Here is an 18,148-nt window from a genome sequence, read left to right on the forward strand (position 1 = left end):
AAACAAAACAAAAAAAATATTGCTCCATTGAATTGGTACCGAATGCAAACATTGTTTGAATCGGTAACAATCCTCCCCTAGATCGGCCAGGAAAAATTTCAAATGAAATTTTTCCGTGCAATGTCTCTTTCGATCAATTCCAAATTAAACTGCTGCCATCCATCCGCCTTGAAACCGGACCCAATGTTTTTAACAAAATTTCTGATTGAACCATCTTGTGCCCCCATTAAGCATTTCTTGCTGCCGTTCAAGTATTTCATTAGACTTTCCTTTTGAGAAAGTCCCCATTACATTGCTTTTCAACTGAGGAAAACATAATCTTTACTTTCCTAGACTTGTATTAATTGCATTAAACTCCTCCATTCTGTACAGAGGAAAACCTAATACCCTAACTCTACATTCATTCATCATCATTCACTCACTATCCTCAATCATTGGACGCGTCCTCCATAACATTCATACTAAGATTCACGCTTATCAATCATTCAACAAACTACACTTAACTTAATATAATTCTAAAGACAAAATACGACACTGCCTTTTAAGAAAAAAAAAGGAAAAGAGAAAGGCTCAATCGCCTTGGGTTGCAAATGACGGAAACGTGATTATAATCAAGGTTTGTGCGGGGTCATAGGGCATCAATGTTGTGAAACAACTCCGCTCAAATTTGGCGCATGGCTCAGGATCGAGCCACCGTGTACTGACCATCAGCGTCGCGTTGACTCCGGTCTCCAGCGCAGCCACCTTGAATTATAAACACGCCCAGTCGAACAACTGGCACACGATTGACCTGCCAATTTATCCAGTATCATTTGCCATTAAATAATTCAATGGAAAGTTTCTAACTCAACTATACAACTTTTATCACACTTTTATTCGAAAACTTTTATTCCGAAAAAGTGGACTACTAAACCCACGCCACGGTTGTATGGGGATGTGAGCAGCAGTGTTGGGCCACGTCTAAATGAAACGAACCATTACGAATGTAAACACGGGAAACTGTCATTCGGTTTTTTATGAACGACACCAGAAACGAAAAGTGAATTGAAACGCGTACTTTACTTCGGTTTGTGCAATTTTCCTGCATTTCTAAATCTATTTTGGGATTTTTAGACGGTATCCGAAACGACTGGGCGGAATAGCGAGGATTGCTGGCCAAAGTTGGACGATTTTCCGAGATTTTAGCTAGGTTTTGGTTGATGCTGGTAAGTAGAAAGGTAAACAACATTGCCAGAAAAATAGTTGAAATTTTGTGTTTTTCTTTTCAGATTCTCTCGGAAACCGGGAAACTTGCAGGAAACTGCAACAAGACGGCAATTTGGATCAATCGAGGGGTCCTGCCCACTGATTTCCTGGAGAAAATGGTGAGTACTCATGATATTGAGCAAGGTGAACCAACTAATGATAATATTATTTATTTTTTTTTTTTTTTTTTTTAGGGATTCTGCCGTACTCTGTACTCCCACGCAACCTGCTGGAAAGGTCTACGTGATGGAATGTTTGCGGTGATACCGGAAATTGAGCAGCGAAACAGGAACAAAGCAGCGGATGTCAAACGAGTTTTGACGATAAAATTCGGCAAAAAAAATAGAGGATTTCTAGTGCTATGATAGTGAAAAAAAAGGGAATAAACTACCCTGGTTTGAGGTGGGCCGCCGGCCACACTCCCAGGGATTTACCATTGGTATCCTCAAGCTCGTAGGACGAGCTACCAATGCGTCGTACTACTCGAGCGGGTAGAAACACAGGGCCGTATTTGGCATTATATTTCTCTGCGGCGTTTGATAGTTTGGTGTTTCGCTTATACACCAATTGGCCAACTTCGAAGGGCTTGGCATTCAGACGATGACGGAGATTATATCTCTGTTTTCCCGATTCATGGGCTTTCTTCAGATTAGTCTGAACAAGCTCGTATATTTTAGAGAATAGTTCTTTTCTTTCATTGATTCTTTGCTCGTTATTGGTTTGGTCAGCACTATTGACCCAGCGATGGTCAGACCCTTTTGTAAAGGCCTCGTGGCCATGAACTACAAAGAACGGAGTCAGTTCGGTCGATGAATGTCGGGTCGTATTCAGAACGGTTTCAATTTCGGAAAGTTTACTGTCCCAGAGTCTCTGATCTTCTCGGACATAAGTTCGGATTGCGGCATTGATTGTCCTATTCACCCTCTCAACCGGATTCGCCTGAGAGTGGTATCTAGAGTTCAACCAATGCCTCACTCCGAACTTCCCGAGAAAATCTTTGAACTGTTTGGACAGAAACACGGACGCGTTGTCAGAGATAAGTGTTTCCGGCGTGGAATAGCGGAAGAACCATTGGTCTCTGAGGTAAGTACAAAGTGAAGTACTATCAATTTTTCTCACCGGGATCAGCATACACCACTTACTGAATAAGTCAGTGGCCACCAGAATGTGCTGGTTCCCCTTCTTGCTTCGAGGAAGTGGCCCGATATAATCGACCGCGATGATTTGCCAAGGGTGAGTGGTAAGTTTCTGGTCCCCCATGGTCGGCACGACAGGAACCGATGCGGGTTTGGTTTCCTTGCAGATGGTACAAGCTTTGATGTATTCTCGAATTTCCTTAGACATCTTAGGCCAGTAATATTTTAGCTTGATCTTTGCCAAAGTTTTGTCGGTGCCTATGTGCATTGATTCGTCGTGACAATTTTTGATAACCGAAGCGCGTTTTTCCGGAGAGACAATTAATTTCCATTCAAACCGATGATCGTAGGGGAGGTTTGGGGTGGACACAAATTTGTATAGAAGTCCATCCTTCACCTGGAAGTCTACGTATTCGTCCGGCTGATTCATAACCTTCTTCCTCAGGTCGTCATACCACGTTGAGACCGTTTCGGCTGACACTGCAGCAACACACCTTGATAACGCATCAGCAACCACGTTGTCCTTGCCTTTCCGGTGCTTGATGGTTATGTCGTATTGCTGCAGAGCCAAGCTCCAACGACTGCAACGTGATGAGGTCTTCCATTTGGTACGAAGGATATGGGTCAGAGCAGACGAATCCGTGACCAAGGTGAAGTGTGATCCTTCTATGTACCCACGAAAAGCTTCGATGGACAAGAGAGCAGCCAAAGTTTCTTTTTCACAAGCATGGTAATTCCTTTGAGGAGTACTTAGCTTGTGCGAAAAATAAGCTATGACCCTCTCCTGGCCATCTTGGCTTTGCGTCAGTACGCCAGCGACCGCTACGTCACTGGCATCGGTTTGAATGGTAAATTCCTTATCAAAGTCAGGGCTAACGAGTATGGGTGATGTAATAAGCTTTTCTTTTATGGAACAGAAGGCCTCTTCCGCCTGGTCAGACCAGGTTATGGTTTTCCCTTTTGTTTTCAATAAGTCCGTCAACGGGGCCGTCGTCCCGCTGAAATCTTCGATGAAACGGCGATAATAGTTAGCCATTCCTAGGAACCTGCGCAATTTGGTGACGGTTATTGGACGTTCGTACTCAACGATGGGTCGGATTTTTTCTGGGTTTGCGCGCAAACCATCAATCGATAGTAGGTATCCTAGGAATGGTAACTCGTTTACACCGAAGTGAGATTTGTCCAGGTTAATGGAGAGATTGGCCCTTCTAAGTCTTTTGGCTATCTCGGCTAATAGTTGCAGATGGTGTTCCAATGTCTCACTAACTACAACTATGTCGTCGAGATAGACAAAGACAAACGGTTCCAATTCTCCATTACCTAATACTAAATCCATGGTTCTAGCGAGCCTACTGGGACTATTAACTAATCCGTACGGACATCGAGTGAACCTATACATTCCTGATCCTTGAATGCTGAAGGCCGTATAGTTCCTAGATTTGGGTTCTAAGGGGATTTGGAGGAAAGCCTCCGACAAATCTATAGTACTTAAGTACCTAGCTTTGGGTAGTTGCCCTAATATCCTTCCAGGATGAGGTAGCGGATATGCATCTCGAACGGTTCGCTCGTTCAACTTACGAGCGTCGAGGCAGAGTCTGACTTTTCCGGAGGGCTTGATTACAGGAACCACCGGCAGTGACCAGTCCGACTGACAACGTTCGATGATTCCTATATCTAGCATCCGGTTGATCTCCTCTACCACTTTCTCTCGTATTTTTGGGGACATTGTATACGGGTACTGTCTAACGGGTGGCTTAGCTTTCCATTCTTCAGCTATTTCAATGGAGTGTTGCGCTAGCGGGGTGATTGGTAAGTAACCAGGTTTGGCCACTTGGAATGTGCGTTTAATTTCTTCTAGCTTTTCGGCTTCTTCAGGGGTAAGTATGTATTCTGGGGTCCTAGGTTCAGTGCCACTCTCTTCATGCAGAAGGGCACACTGCACCTGAGGATAAATGTTAAATTTTGACCAAAATGTCATTCCTAAGAGACAATCAATCAGCAAATCTTTTATGACAAGTGTGGGAACTATTTTTATTTCATTTTGAAAACGATAAGGAATGAAAATTTCTCCTAAAATGGATAATTTACCCCCATCAGCCGATCTTAATTCCATCTTCTTCTGCAAAGCGTGCAATTTTGCATTACGCAAACGCGTGTGTAACGTATCACTAATTAAAGTCTGATTGCTACCGGAATCGAGCAAACCCTTGATGCGTATATCGTGAATAAACACCCAGGCGTATGGACGATTATCGCCTGAGTTTTGAATAGTTATTTCTAGTGTTTCGGATGTCTCGGTTGAATACCAATCTGGGTGAACTGGTTCGCAGTTGAGTAAACTTAGTTCAGGTGTGCGGGAGTTTACGCGAGGTCTTTCGACTCTCGGCGCTTTTCGAGTGTCGGACGACCGTTTTTTTGGCAGTAAGGACAGTTCTGTGTGTCGAAGCCTTTGAAGCCACAGATGAAACAAATTAGACCGTTGAGCGATCTGCATTCTTCCACCTGATGATTGACCTGTCGGCAATTCAGACACACGTTAGCGGGTGGCGGTGTGAAACCATCAACAAGGTAGTCGATTGTTCGACGCGGTCGCAACGGACCAGGTTGGTTCTCGGGTGTAGGAGTTTTCTTCGGTTCAGAAACGGATCTAGCGTTACCGGAATTCTTTTTGAAGGGGTAATTTTCATGGGATGTGTTTTTAGGTTTATCGCGCCAGTTTTCATTTCGATTTTGATTGGATCGTGGGTATCGTGAATGTTCGGATCGTGAGTTTACCGGGTTGTTTTGTGTTACTAAATTAATGGCTCGTTCTGGGGCGAATACTTGGTTATACATTGCGAAGTTTGAAGAATCGATAACGTGGCCTGCCTCAATTAGCTGGGGTAGATTAAAAATCGGTTGCCACAAAAGTGATTTCTTGTAATCGTTCCTAAGATTGCGCTTTACAATATCGAGCTTTTCGCGATCTTCCATAGGATGCATCATGCTTCGGAACATTTTGTCCATCGCAAAATAGTAATCTTGGAAGGTTTCATTTCTTTGTTGCCTTCTTTGATATATTTGAAACCGAAGAAGGGCATCTAGTTCCGGATGGGCAAAATTACGTTTCAACTCCCATACTAGATGATGCCAATTCATCAAACGACCGGGGTAAGGATGTCTCATGCTCATATACCAGCTTTTAGCTGGTCCCTCAAACAAATGAAACGCCGAATCGAACAGTTCTTGTTCAGACACGCGTTCTGAGAGCGCCAATTGCTCAACTAATGCTAAAAACTCGTTTAATTTTGTTCCTCGATCTGTACCGGAGTATTTTTCAATTTTCCATAACGAAACTGGAAGTGTTTTGTGGGCGACCGCGACATTTCGGTCGGGTAGATGCATGCAAGGTGGAACATTATAAGGTGGGTATGGGTTCGGATATGATACTGACGGATGTATATTCTGTGGTGGAACCGGAAACGAGACTTGCGGCATAGCTGTGGTTTGAGAAAACGTGGGTGGAGATTGGCTGAATGAATTTGGCCACTGTGACATTGTCACCTGGTACGAGGCAAGCGTAGTAGGTTCGAAAAGGGCTTGGCCGCGCGAATATGGTAAGTTGGGCCATGCATTCGGCATACTTTGGGGTGTAATAGAGGTGGGTACTTTAGTAGGTATCAATGACATCGAATTTCCGTTAATTGACGATCGGTTGAACCACGGCTGGGTGAAAGGGTATGGTGTGGGATCTCTAACACTGTCATAACTGGCATATTCTGTTAATTTGTAAGGGTATGGGGTCGTAGTATGATTGATCGATGGGCGCGGTACGCTTGAAACAGGATTATAATCCGACGTAATCGCGGGGGTGGTTATTGGTCTTGCATATTGATTGGTCACGACAGTGCACTCGACGGTGACGTCAGTGAGCCTCGGAATTGTTCCGGTGTAAGGTTCACTACTTGTATTTTGGTTGATCAACGGATTTGTAACGGTTGTTTTTTCAAAATGGGTTCGTTCATTCAAGGATGTTTTACTGCGAAGTTGGATAAGTTCTTTTTCAAGTGCTATTAACGAATCGCGAAAGATGTTAACATCAGGTTTTTCAAGGTCTGTCGAAATGAGGCCCATTCTCTTCAGACATTCAATGGCTTCTTGTTCCGGCGATGAGTTACCTCTTTCTCCCTCCTCAGCTTTGTCGAATAACTCATCAACTATATCCTGAATCGGAGTGGTATCTGGGATATTTGAAGGGAAATATTTGTCTAAATGGTCGCAAACACGGGTTAAGAGTTTACCAGCTTCTTCATTAATCGGGGCCAGAGCATTACTTCCTAAAACGGCCAACCGATTAGCTAAGTGCAGTAATGTATGTTTCACTTTAGGAGCAACTCTATTAGAATTCAAAACGGATTGTTCTAAATAAATGACTCTGTCTCGACAAACACTTATTTCCTCCTCTGGAGTACTCGGTACGATCATTTCCGGTGTACCTCTTTCTCTCTCCTGCCTCAATAAATCTCTTAAGATCCGTCGACGTCTGGTCAAGGATCGATCACCAGTAACTTCTACACTTCTCATTATCAACTCTGAATCTAAATCATTCCCTTCAAGCAATTCAGGGCGCAATTCTTGGTATCGGTTTTCGAATCTTTGTCTCAATCCTGTAGCATTTGTCGCCATTTCGGACGCACAAGTACTAAAAAACTGAGCAGAATGGAAAAGTTAAATGAAAAATAATACAAATCAAGAAAGTTAAGATCCTGTAATCCTGCTATGAAAAGTAACTAGGCGAAGTACTGAACGCAGAAATACTTAAACGGTTCTCCAATCTGGTTAAATCAGAATCTCCCAGCCCCCCTTACTGGTCAAACGGTTTCTTAGCGGACTTTTGGAAACAGCTGAAAACGAAATTGAGCTAATCAAGACAAGCGACAGTTGGTCTTGAGTCTCCCTGAGGAACGTTGGAAAAAATATTCTGGCCAAAGACTAGAATATTTTTTCCTTTTCGATGGATCGCCAATTGAAAGTTTTTGACTTGGTCATCTACTTCCTGCCAGCTCAACTCAAATACTTACGTTCTCAGGGTCGGCGCACGTTCTCAGGGAGGACTGAAACGACCAAACACTGTCTACCAAGCGGACCAACACAATCGAACAAGACAAATCACAGGGCTCATTAAACATTTACTAATTATTAACAGATAGGATACGGTTTTACCATTTTATTTAACTTGCCATTTCTGCCGTCACCGGGGTTTTCCGTCCGAAGTTTTCGATGGCCATCGATGGATAAATCGCTTCGTCTTTTCTGGAGCAGCCTTCCACTTTGGTTCCAATACCAACCGATAGGGAACTGGGCAGCGTCCGCTGGATTCGGCTGCTACGGGCCAACCACGCTGTGGTGAATGTTGACCGGGAGCTGATAGACGAACCCCAACAAATGGAGATGTGGGCCGTGGTTCGCCTGGTGTATTCCGGCCTAACCGGGTGTTTTCGTAACGCAGGGGCGTCGTTCGGAGCTGCTTCAGTTGGGGGTCAAGCAGTGCGGTCGGGATAATAAAAAAACCGGGCAAAGCGTGTGGAAACGACGTCACGCTTTCCCAGACGGATGGGGCTGAAACCGGGTACTCACAGCTTACACCAAGTGACGAAGTGTAGAAGCTGTACCTCGACCAATAACGTGCCACAATTGTCGGATCGGCACCAATTATTCGCACCAGCGGTTTCTCCCTTTTTACAGGCCTTCCTGGCCGATCACTCCGCACAAAAACTCCGAAAAACTTTCGAGGATTTTCTTTAGGTAGATGTTCACTGTTTCCGTATCCCGATGTAAGTGCACGAGACATCCGCCTTCGTTCACGCATAAGCCTCCAGATTCCCCCTCTTTTCTCTCTCGGGTTTTCTGGATCCGGTGTCATATGCGTCAAATGACACCTGTCATTTGACGGTCAACCTCGATTAGGGCATATTGGGCAAGCTACTTTTTATGGCTAAATTTAAATTTAAATCTACTTATAATGAGCCAAAACCAAACAAAATAAAAAAAAACAAGACCGCGTAAACAAAACAAAAAAAATATTGCTCCATTGAATTGGTACCGAATGCAAACATTGTTTGAATCGGTAACAATCCTCCCCTAGATCGGCCAGGAAAAATTTCAAATGAAATTTTTCCGTGCAATGTCTCTTTCGATCAATTCCAAATTAAACTGCTGCCATCCATCCGCCTTGAAACCGGACCCAATGTTTTTAACAAAATTTCTGATTGAACCATCTTGTGCCCCCATTAAGCATTTCTTGCTGCCGTTCAAGTATTTCATTAGACTTTCCTTTTGAGAAAGTCCCCATTACATTGCTTTTCAACTGAGGAAAACATAATCTTTACTTTCCTAGACTTGTATTAATTGCATTAAACTCCTCCATTCTGTACAGAGGAAAACCTAATACCCTAACTCTACATTCATTCATCATCATTCACTCACTATCCTCAATCATTGGACGCGTCCTCCATAACATTCATACTAAGATTCACGCTTATCAATCATTCAACAAACTACACTTAACTTAATATAATTCTAAAGACAAAATACGACACTGCCTTTTAAGAAAAAAAAAGGAAAAGAGAAAGGCTCAATCGCCTTGGGTTGCAAATGACGGAAACGTGATTATAATCAAGGTTTGTGCGGGGTCATAGGGCATCAATGTTGTGAAACAACTCCGCTCAAATTTGGCGCATGGCTCAGGATCGAGCCACCGTGTACTGACCATCAGCGTCGCGTTGACTCCGGTCTCCAGCGCAGCCACCTTGAATTATAAACACGCCCAGTCGAACAACTGGCACACGATTGACCTGCCAATTTATCCAGTATCATTTGCCATTAAATAATTCAATGGAAAGTTTCTAACTCAACTATACAACTTTTATCACACTTTTATTCGAAAACTTTTATTCCGAAAAAGTGGACTACTAAACCCACGCCACGGTTGTATGGGGATGTGAGCAGCAGTGTTGGGCCACGTCTAAATGAAACGAACCATTACGAATGTAAACACGGGAAACTGTCATTCGGTTTTTTATGAACGACACCAGAAACGAAAAGTGAATTGAAACGCGTACTTTACTTCGGTTTGTGCAATTTTCCTGCATTTCTAAATCTATTTTGGGATTTTTAGACGGTATCCGAAACGACTGGGCGGAATAGCGAGGATTGCTGGCCAAAGTTGGACGATTTTCCGAGATTTTAGCTAGGTTTTGGTTGATGCTGGTAAGTAGAAAGGTAAACAACATTGCCAGAAAAATAGTTGAAATTTTGTGTTTTTCTTTTCAGATTCTCTCGGAAACCGGGAAACTTGCAGGAAACTGCAACAAGACGGCAATTTGGATCAATCGAGGGGTCCTGCCCACTGATTTCCTGGAGAAAATGGTGAGTACTCATGATATTGAGCAAGGTGAACCAACTAATGATAATATTATTTATTTTTTTTTTTTTTTTTTTTAGGGATTCTGCCGTACTCTGTACTCCCACGCAACCTGCTGGAAAGGTCTACGTGATGGAATGTTTGCGGTGATACCGGAAATTGAGCAGCGAAACAGGAACAAAGCAGCGGATGTCAAACGAGTTTTGACGATAAAATTCGGCAAAAAAAATAGAGGATTTCTAGTGCTATGATAGTGAAAAAAAAGGGAATAAACTACCCTGGTTTGAGGTGGGCCGCCGGCCACACTCCCAGGGATTTACCATTGGTATCCTCAAGCTCGTAGGACGAGCTACCAATGCGTCGTACTACTCGAGCGGGTAGAAACACAGGGCCGTATTTGGCATTATATTTCTCTGCGGCGTTTGATAGTTTGGTGTTTCGCTTATACACCAATTGGCCAACTTCGAAGGGCTTGGCATTCAGACGATGACGGAGATTATATCTCTGTTTTCCCGATTCATGGGCTTTCTTCAGATTAGTCTGAACAAGCTCGTATATTTTAGAGAATAGTTCTTTTCTTTCATTGATTCTTTGCTCGTTATTGGTTTGGTCAGCACTATTGACCCAGCGATGGTCAGACCCTTTTGTAAAGGCCTCGTGGCCATGAACTACAAAGAACGGAGTCAGTTCGGTCGATGAATGTCGGGTCGTATTCAGAACGGTTTCAATTTCGGAAAGTTTACTGTCCCAGAGTCTCTGATCTTCTCGGACATAAGTTCGGATTGCGGCATTGATTGTCCTATTCACCCTCTCAACCGGATTCGCCTGAGAGTGGTATCTAGAGTTCAACCAATGCCTCACTCCGAACTTCCCGAGAAAATCTTTGAACTGTTTGGACAGAAACACGGACGCGTTGTCAGAGATAAGTGTTTCCGGCGTGGAATAGCGGAAGAACCATTGGTCTCTGAGGTAAGTACAAAGTGAAGTACTATCAATTTTTCTCACCGGGATCAGCATACACCACTTACTGAATAAGTCAGTGGCCACCAGAATGTGCTGGTTCCCCTTCTTGCTTCGAGGAAGTGGCCCGATATAATCGACCGCGATGATTTGCCAAGGGTGAGTGGTAAGTTTCTGGTCCCCCATGGTCGGCACGACAGGAACCGATGCGGGTTTGGTTTCCTTGCAGATGGTACAAGCTTTGATGTATTCTCGAATTTCCTTAGACATCTTAGGCCAGTAATATTTTAGCTTGATCTTTGCCAAAGTTTTGTCGGTGCCTATGTGCATTGATTCGTCGTGACAATTTTTGATAACCGAAGCGCGTTTTTCCGGAGAGACAATTAATTTCCATTCAAACCGATGATCGTAGGGGAGGTTTGGGGTGGACACAAATTTGTATAGAAGTCCATCCTTCACCTGGAAGTCTACGTATTCGTCCGGCTGATTCATAACCTTCTTCCTCAGGTCGTCATACCACGTTGAGACCGTTTCGGCTGACACTGCAGCAACACACCTTGATAACGCATCAGCAACCACGTTGTCCTTGCCTTTCCGGTGCTTGATGGTTATGTCGTATTGCTGCAGAGCCAAGCTCCAACGACTGCAACGTGATGAGGTCTTCCATTTGGTACGAAGGATATGGGTCAGAGCAGACGAATCCGTGACCAAGGTGAAGTGTGATCCTTCTATGTACCCACGAAAAGCTTCGATGGACAAGAGAGCAGCCAAAGTTTCTTTTTCACAAGCATGGTAATTCCTTTGAGGAGTACTTAGCTTGTGCGAAAAATAAGCTATGACCCTCTCCTGGCCATCTTGGCTTTGCGTCAGTACGCCAGCGACCGCTACGTCACTGGCATCGGTTTGAATGGTAAATTCCTTATCAAAGTCAGGGCTAACGAGTATGGGTGATGTAATAAGCTTTTCTTTTATGGAACAGAAGGCCTCTTCCGCCTGGTCAGACCAGGTTATGGTTTTCCCTTTTGTTTTCAATAAGTCCGTCAACGGGGCCGTCGTCCCGCTGAAATCTTCGATGAAACGGCGATAATAGTTAGCCATTCCTAGGAACCTGCGCAATTTGGTGACGGTTATTGGACGTTCGTACTCAACGATGGGTCGGATTTTTTCTGGGTTTGCGCGCAAACCATCAATCGATAGTAGGTATCCTAGGAATGGTAACTCGTTTACACCGAAGTGAGATTTGTCCAGGTTAATGGAGAGATTGGCCCTTCTAAGTCTTTTGGCTATCTCGGCTAATAGTTGCAGATGGTGTTCCAATGTCTCACTAACTACAACTATGTCGTCGAGATAGACAAAGACAAACGGTTCCAATTCTCCATTACCTAATACTAAATCCATGGTTCTAGCGAGCCTACTGGGACTATTAACTAATCCGTACGGACATCGAGTGAACCTATACATTCCTGATCCTTGAATGCTGAAGGCCGTATAGTTCCTAGATTTGGGTTCTAAGGGGATTTGGAGGAAAGCCTCCGACAAATCTATAGTACTTAAGTACCTAGCTTTGGGTAGTTGCCCTAATATCCTTCCAGGATGAGGTAGCGGATATGCATCTCGAACGGTTCGCTCGTTCAACTTACGAGCGTCGAGGCAGAGTCTGACTTTTCCGGAGGGCTTGATTACAGGAACCACCGGCAGTGACCAGTCCGACTGACAACGTTCGATGATTCCTATATCTAGCATCCGGTTGATCTCCTCTACCACTTTCTCTCGTATTTTTGGGGACATTGTATACGGGTACTGTCTAACGGGTGGCTTAGCTTTCCATTCTTCAGCTATTTCAATGGAGTGTTGCGCTAGCGGGGTGATTGGTAAGTAACCAGGTTTGGCCACTTGGAATGTGCGTTTAATTTCTTCTAGCTTTTCGGCTTCTTCAGGGGTAAGTATGTATTCTGGGGTCCTAGGTTCAGTGCCACTCTCTTCATGCAGAAGGGCACACTGCACCTGAGGATAAATGTTAAATTTTGACCAAAATGTCATTCCTAAGAGACAATCAATCAGCAAATCTTTTATGACAAGTGTGGGAACTATTTTTATTTCATTTTGAAAACGATAAGGAATGAAAATTTCTCCTAAAATGGATAATTTACCCCCATCAGCCGATCTTAATTCCATCTTCTTCTGCAAAGCGTGCAATTTTGCATTACGCAAACGCGTGTGTAACGTATCACTAATTAAAGTCTGATTGCTACCGGAATCGAGCAAACCCTTGATGCGTATATCGTGAATAAACACCCAGGCGTATGGACGATTATCGCCTGAGTTTTGAATAGTTATTTCTAGTGTTTCGGATGTCTCGGTTGAATACCAATCTGGGTGAACTGGTTCGCAGTTGAGTAAACTTAGTTCAGGTGTGCGGGAGTTTACGCGAGGTCTTTCGACTCTCGGCGCTTTTCGAGTGTCGGACGACCGTTTTTTTGGCAGTAAGGACAGTTCTGTGTGTCGAAGCCTTTGAAGCCACAGATGAAACAAATTAGACCGTTGAGCGATCTGCATTCTTCCACCTGATGATTGACCTGTCGGCAATTCAGACACACGTTAGCGGGTGGCGGTGTGAAACCATCAACAAGGTAGTCGATTGTTCGACGCGGTCGCAACGGACCAGGTTGGTTCTCGGGTGTAGGAGTTTTCTTCGGTTCAGAAACGGATCTAGCGTTACCGGAATTCTTTTTGAAGGGGTAATTTTCATGGGATGTGTTTTTAGGTTTATCGCGCCAGTTTTCATTTCGATTTTGATTGGATCGTGGGTATCGTGAATGTTCGGATCGTGAGTTTACCGGGTTGTTTTGTGTTACTAAATTAATGGCTCGTTCTGGGGCGAATACTTGGTTATACATTGCGAAGTTTGAAGAATCGATAACGTGGCCTGCCTCAATTAGCTGGGGTAGATTAAAAATCGGTTGCCACAAAAGTGATTTCTTGTAATCGTTCCTAAGATTGCGCTTTACAATATCGAGCTTTTCGCGATCTTCCATAGGATGCATCATGCTTCGGAACATTTTGTCCATCGCAAAATAGTAATCTTGGAAGGTTTCATTTCTTTGTTGCCTTCTTTGATATATTTGAAACCGAAGAAGGGCATCTAGTTCCGGATGGGCAAAATTACGTTTCAACTCCCATACTAGATGATGCCAATTCATCAAACGACCGGGGTAAGGATGTCTCATGCTCATATACCAGCTTTTAGCTGGTCCCTCAAACAAATGAAACGCCGAATCGAACAGTTCTTGTTCAGACACGCGTTCTGAGAGCGCCAATTGCTCAACTAATGCTAAAAACTCGTTTAATTTTGTTCCTCGATCTGTACCGGAGTATTTTTCAATTTTCCATAACGAAACTGGAAGTGTTTTGTGGGCGACCGCGACATTTCGGTCGGGTAGATGCATGCAAGGTGGAACATTATAAGGTGGGTATGGGTTCGGATATGATACTGACGGATGTATATTCTGTGGTGGAACCGGAAACGAGACTTGCGGCATAGCTGTGGTTTGAGAAAACGTGGGTGGAGATTGGCTGAATGAATTTGGCCACTGTGACATTGTCACCTGGTACGAGGCAAGCGTAGTAGGTTCGAAAAGGGCTTGGCCGCGCGAATATGGTAAGTTGGGCCATGCATTCGGCATACTTTGGGGTGTAATAGAGGTGGGTACTTTAGTAGGTATCAATGACATCGAATTTCCGTTAATTGACGATCGGTTGAACCACGGCTGGGTGAAAGGGTATGGTGTGGGATCTCTAACACTGTCATAACTGGCATATTCTGTTAATTTGTAAGGGTATGGGGTCGTAGTATGATTGATCGATGGGCGCGGTACGCTTGAAACAGGATTATAATCCGACGTAATCGCGGGGGTGGTTATTGGTCTTGCATATTGATTGGTCACGACAGTGCACTCGACGGTGACGTCAGTGAGCCTCGGAATTGTTCCGGTGTAAGGTTCACTACTTGTATTTTGGTTGATCAACGGATTTGTAACGGTTGTTTTTTCAAAATGGGTTCGTTCATTCAAGGATGTTTTACTGCGAAGTTGGATAAGTTCTTTTTCAAGTGCTATTAACGAATCGCGAAAGATGTTAACATCAGGTTTTTCAAGGTCTGTCGAAATGAGGCCCATTCTCTTCAGACATTCAATGGCTTCTTGTTCCGGCGATGAGTTACCTCTTTCTCCCTCCTCAGCTTTGTCGAATAACTCATCAACTATATCCTGAATCGGAGTGGTATCTGGGATATTTGAAGGGAAATATTTGTCTAAATGGTCGCAAACACGGGTTAAGAGTTTACCAGCTTCTTCATTAATCGGGGCCAGAGCATTACTTCCTAAAACGGCCAACCGATTAGCTAAGTGCAGTAATGTATGTTTCACTTTAGGAGCAACTCTATTAGAATTCAAAACGGATTGTTCTAAATAAATGACTCTGTCTCGACAAACACTTATTTCCTCCTCTGGAGTACTCGGTACGATCATTTCCGGTGTACCTCTTTCTCTCTCCTGCCTCAATAAATCTCTTAAGATCCGTCGACGTCTGGTCAAGGATCGATCACCAGTAACTTCTACACTTCTCATTATCAACTCTGAATCTAAATCATTCCCTTCAAGCAATTCAGGGCGCAATTCTTGGTATCGGTTTTCGAATCTTTGTCTCAATCCTGTAGCATTTGTCGCCATTTCGGACGCACAAGTACTAAAAAACTGAGCAGAATGGAAAAGTTAAATGAAAAATAATACAAATCAAGAAAGTTAAGATCCTGTAATCCTGCTATGAAAAGTAACTAGGCGAAGTACTGAACGCAGAAATACTTAAACGGTTCTCCAATCTGGTTAAATCAGAATCTCCCAGCCCCCCTTACTGGTCAAACGGTTTCTTAGCGGACTTTTGGAAACAGCTGAAAACGAAATTGAGCTAATCAAGACAAGCGACAGTTGGTCTTGAGTCTCCCTGAGGAACGTTGGAAAAAATATTCTGGCCAAAGACTAGAATATTTTTTCCTTTTCGATGGATCGCCAATTGAAAGTTTTTGACTTGGTCATCTACTTCCTGCCAGCTCAACTCAAATACTTACGTTCTCAGGGTCGGCGCACGTTCTCAGGGAGGACTGAAACGACCAAACACTGTCTACCAAGCGGACCAACACAATCGAACAAGACAAATCACAGGGCTCATTAAACATTTACTAATTATTAACAGATAGGATACGGTTTTACCATTTTATTTAACTTGCCATTTCTGCCGTCACCGGGGTTTTCCGTCCGAAGTTTTCGATGGCCATCGATGGATAAATCGCTTCGTCTTTTCTGGAGCAGCCTTCCACTTTGGTTCCAATACCAACCGATAGGGAACTGGGCAGCGTCCGCTGGATTCGGCTGCTACGGGCCAACCACGCTGTGGTGAATGTTGACCGGGAGCTGATAGACGAACCCCAACAAATGGAGATGTGGGCCGTGGTTCGCCTGGTGTATTCCGGCCTAACCGGGTGTTTTCGTAACGCAGGGGCGTCGTTCGGAGCTGCTTCAGTTGGGGGTCAAGCAGTGCGGTCGGGATAATAAAAAAACCGGGCAAAGCGTGTGGAAACGACGTCACGCTTTCCCAGACGGATGGGGCTGAAACCGGGTACTCACAGCTTACACCAAGTGACGAAGTGTAGAAGCTGTACCTCGACCAATAACGTGCCACAATTGTCGGATCGGCACCAATTATTCGCACCAGCGGTTTCTCCCTTTTTACAGGCCTTCCTGGCCGATCACTCCGCACAAAAACTCCGAAAAACTTTCGAGGATTTTCTTTAGGTAGATGTTCACTGTTTCCGTATCCCGATGTAAGTGCACGAGACATCCGCCTTCGTTCACGCATAAGCCTCCAGATTCCCCCTCTTTTCTCTCTCGGGTTTTCTGGATCCGGTGTCATATGCGTCAAATGACACCTGTCATTTGACGGTCAACCTCGATTAGGGCATATTGGGCAAGCTACTTTTTATGGCTAAATTTAAATTTAAATCTACTTATAATGAGCCAAAACCAAACAAAATAAAAAAAAAACAAGACCGCGTAAACAAAACAAAAAAAATATTGCTCCATTGAATTGGTACCGAATGCAAACATTGTTTGAATCGGTAACAGATGTCTTTTCAGTTATTGATGACATTTTGAAAATGAGAAAGATCCCTACTTAAAAAATATCTTGTAATACATCATCCGATAATATCATCTGGTTGAAAATAATCGACTAAAAACATGAAGGGCATCAATATGTAGAAATAGAAAGCATTGAAATAATCGCTAAAGTTTTTTTTCATTAAAAACTCAATAGAATATTCAATCGAATATTCGGCCGAATATTCGTTTGGCCGAATAGCTCAAAAGGCCACTATTCGGTACGATCTCTATGCATAATATTGAAAATTCAAAAGTAATCAAAAAGTTGAAAACTTGAGGCATATTTAGTTTTTTTTACCATTTTTTCCAAATTAGTTAAACCATTGAAATATGAGTGTAAAGAAGTGGTTGCTCAAAAATAAAGTTTCCTTGATATTTAAATACGTTTCTCAAAATCCTTAGAGTACAAATAAAGTTCTACAAACTAAAGACACTTGAAGTAATTAAACAAGTCCAAGTTTGTGGAATTCGGATAAGTGATTGACAAGTTATGGCTGTTTGAACTTTTAGGAACGATTTTTTTTTTAAGCTGGGCTATAAAGTGTTAACATTTTATTTACATACAAATGTTGCCAAACATAGCTGACCGCAATGTATTTTCAGCCTTTTTACACATGATTTACCTGAGAAACACTGACCACCGCGATTATTTAAATTAGAAGGCAGAGCGCATCCCGCATTTAGGACGGAACACATGTTACTGGATCCATGAATAGCGTGGCGACGTCAAATCAAAACACCGATGCTGTAAATATTTTGAAAGTTTTCCACCCCGAAGTTTATCTCCCACCCAGTGCCAAGTTTAGGTTAGAAAAAGCACTTGAATCGGAAACATGAAAACAAATATTTAAACGCCGCATTTAATAGTGAATTGGGAAAGATTGTTGAAAATTCAACCAATTTTATTTTGAATTAATTTAACTGTTAGGTTCTTACATAATTGACCTCAATATTTTTATCAGGAAACTCAAGTTAACACAATTGATTTGAAGAACTTGAAAATAAGAGACTGACAATCTTATTGTGAAATAATGACAAATTAAAAACTGTCCTAGTAGAGCATCTGCATAATAAATCCACATGATGTTCAATAAATATAGTATATTAATTTTTTTTCTTCTGAAATAAATCATCGCTAAGAAACTGTCACTTGATTGATACCTTCATAGGCTATATAAAAGGCCCCCTTTTGT

The 18,148-nt window shown here is 43.1% G+C and overlaps 1 protein-coding gene across 1 annotated transcript in view; it reads left to right on the forward strand.

Moving 5' to 3' along the window:
* The window catches only part of LOC129758040 (trichohyalin), a 97,559-nt gene that overhangs the window by 11,646 nt on the left and 67,765 nt on the right, over positions 1–18,148 (forward strand). The gene's annotated exons all lie outside the window — the stretch shown is intronic.

The sequence above is a fragment of the Uranotaenia lowii genome, chromosome 3 (assembly GCF_029784155.1).
Source record: "Uranotaenia lowii strain MFRU-FL chromosome 3, ASM2978415v1, whole genome shotgun sequence".
Classification (NCBI taxonomy): domain Eukaryota; kingdom Metazoa; phylum Arthropoda; class Insecta; order Diptera; family Culicidae; genus Uranotaenia; species Uranotaenia lowii.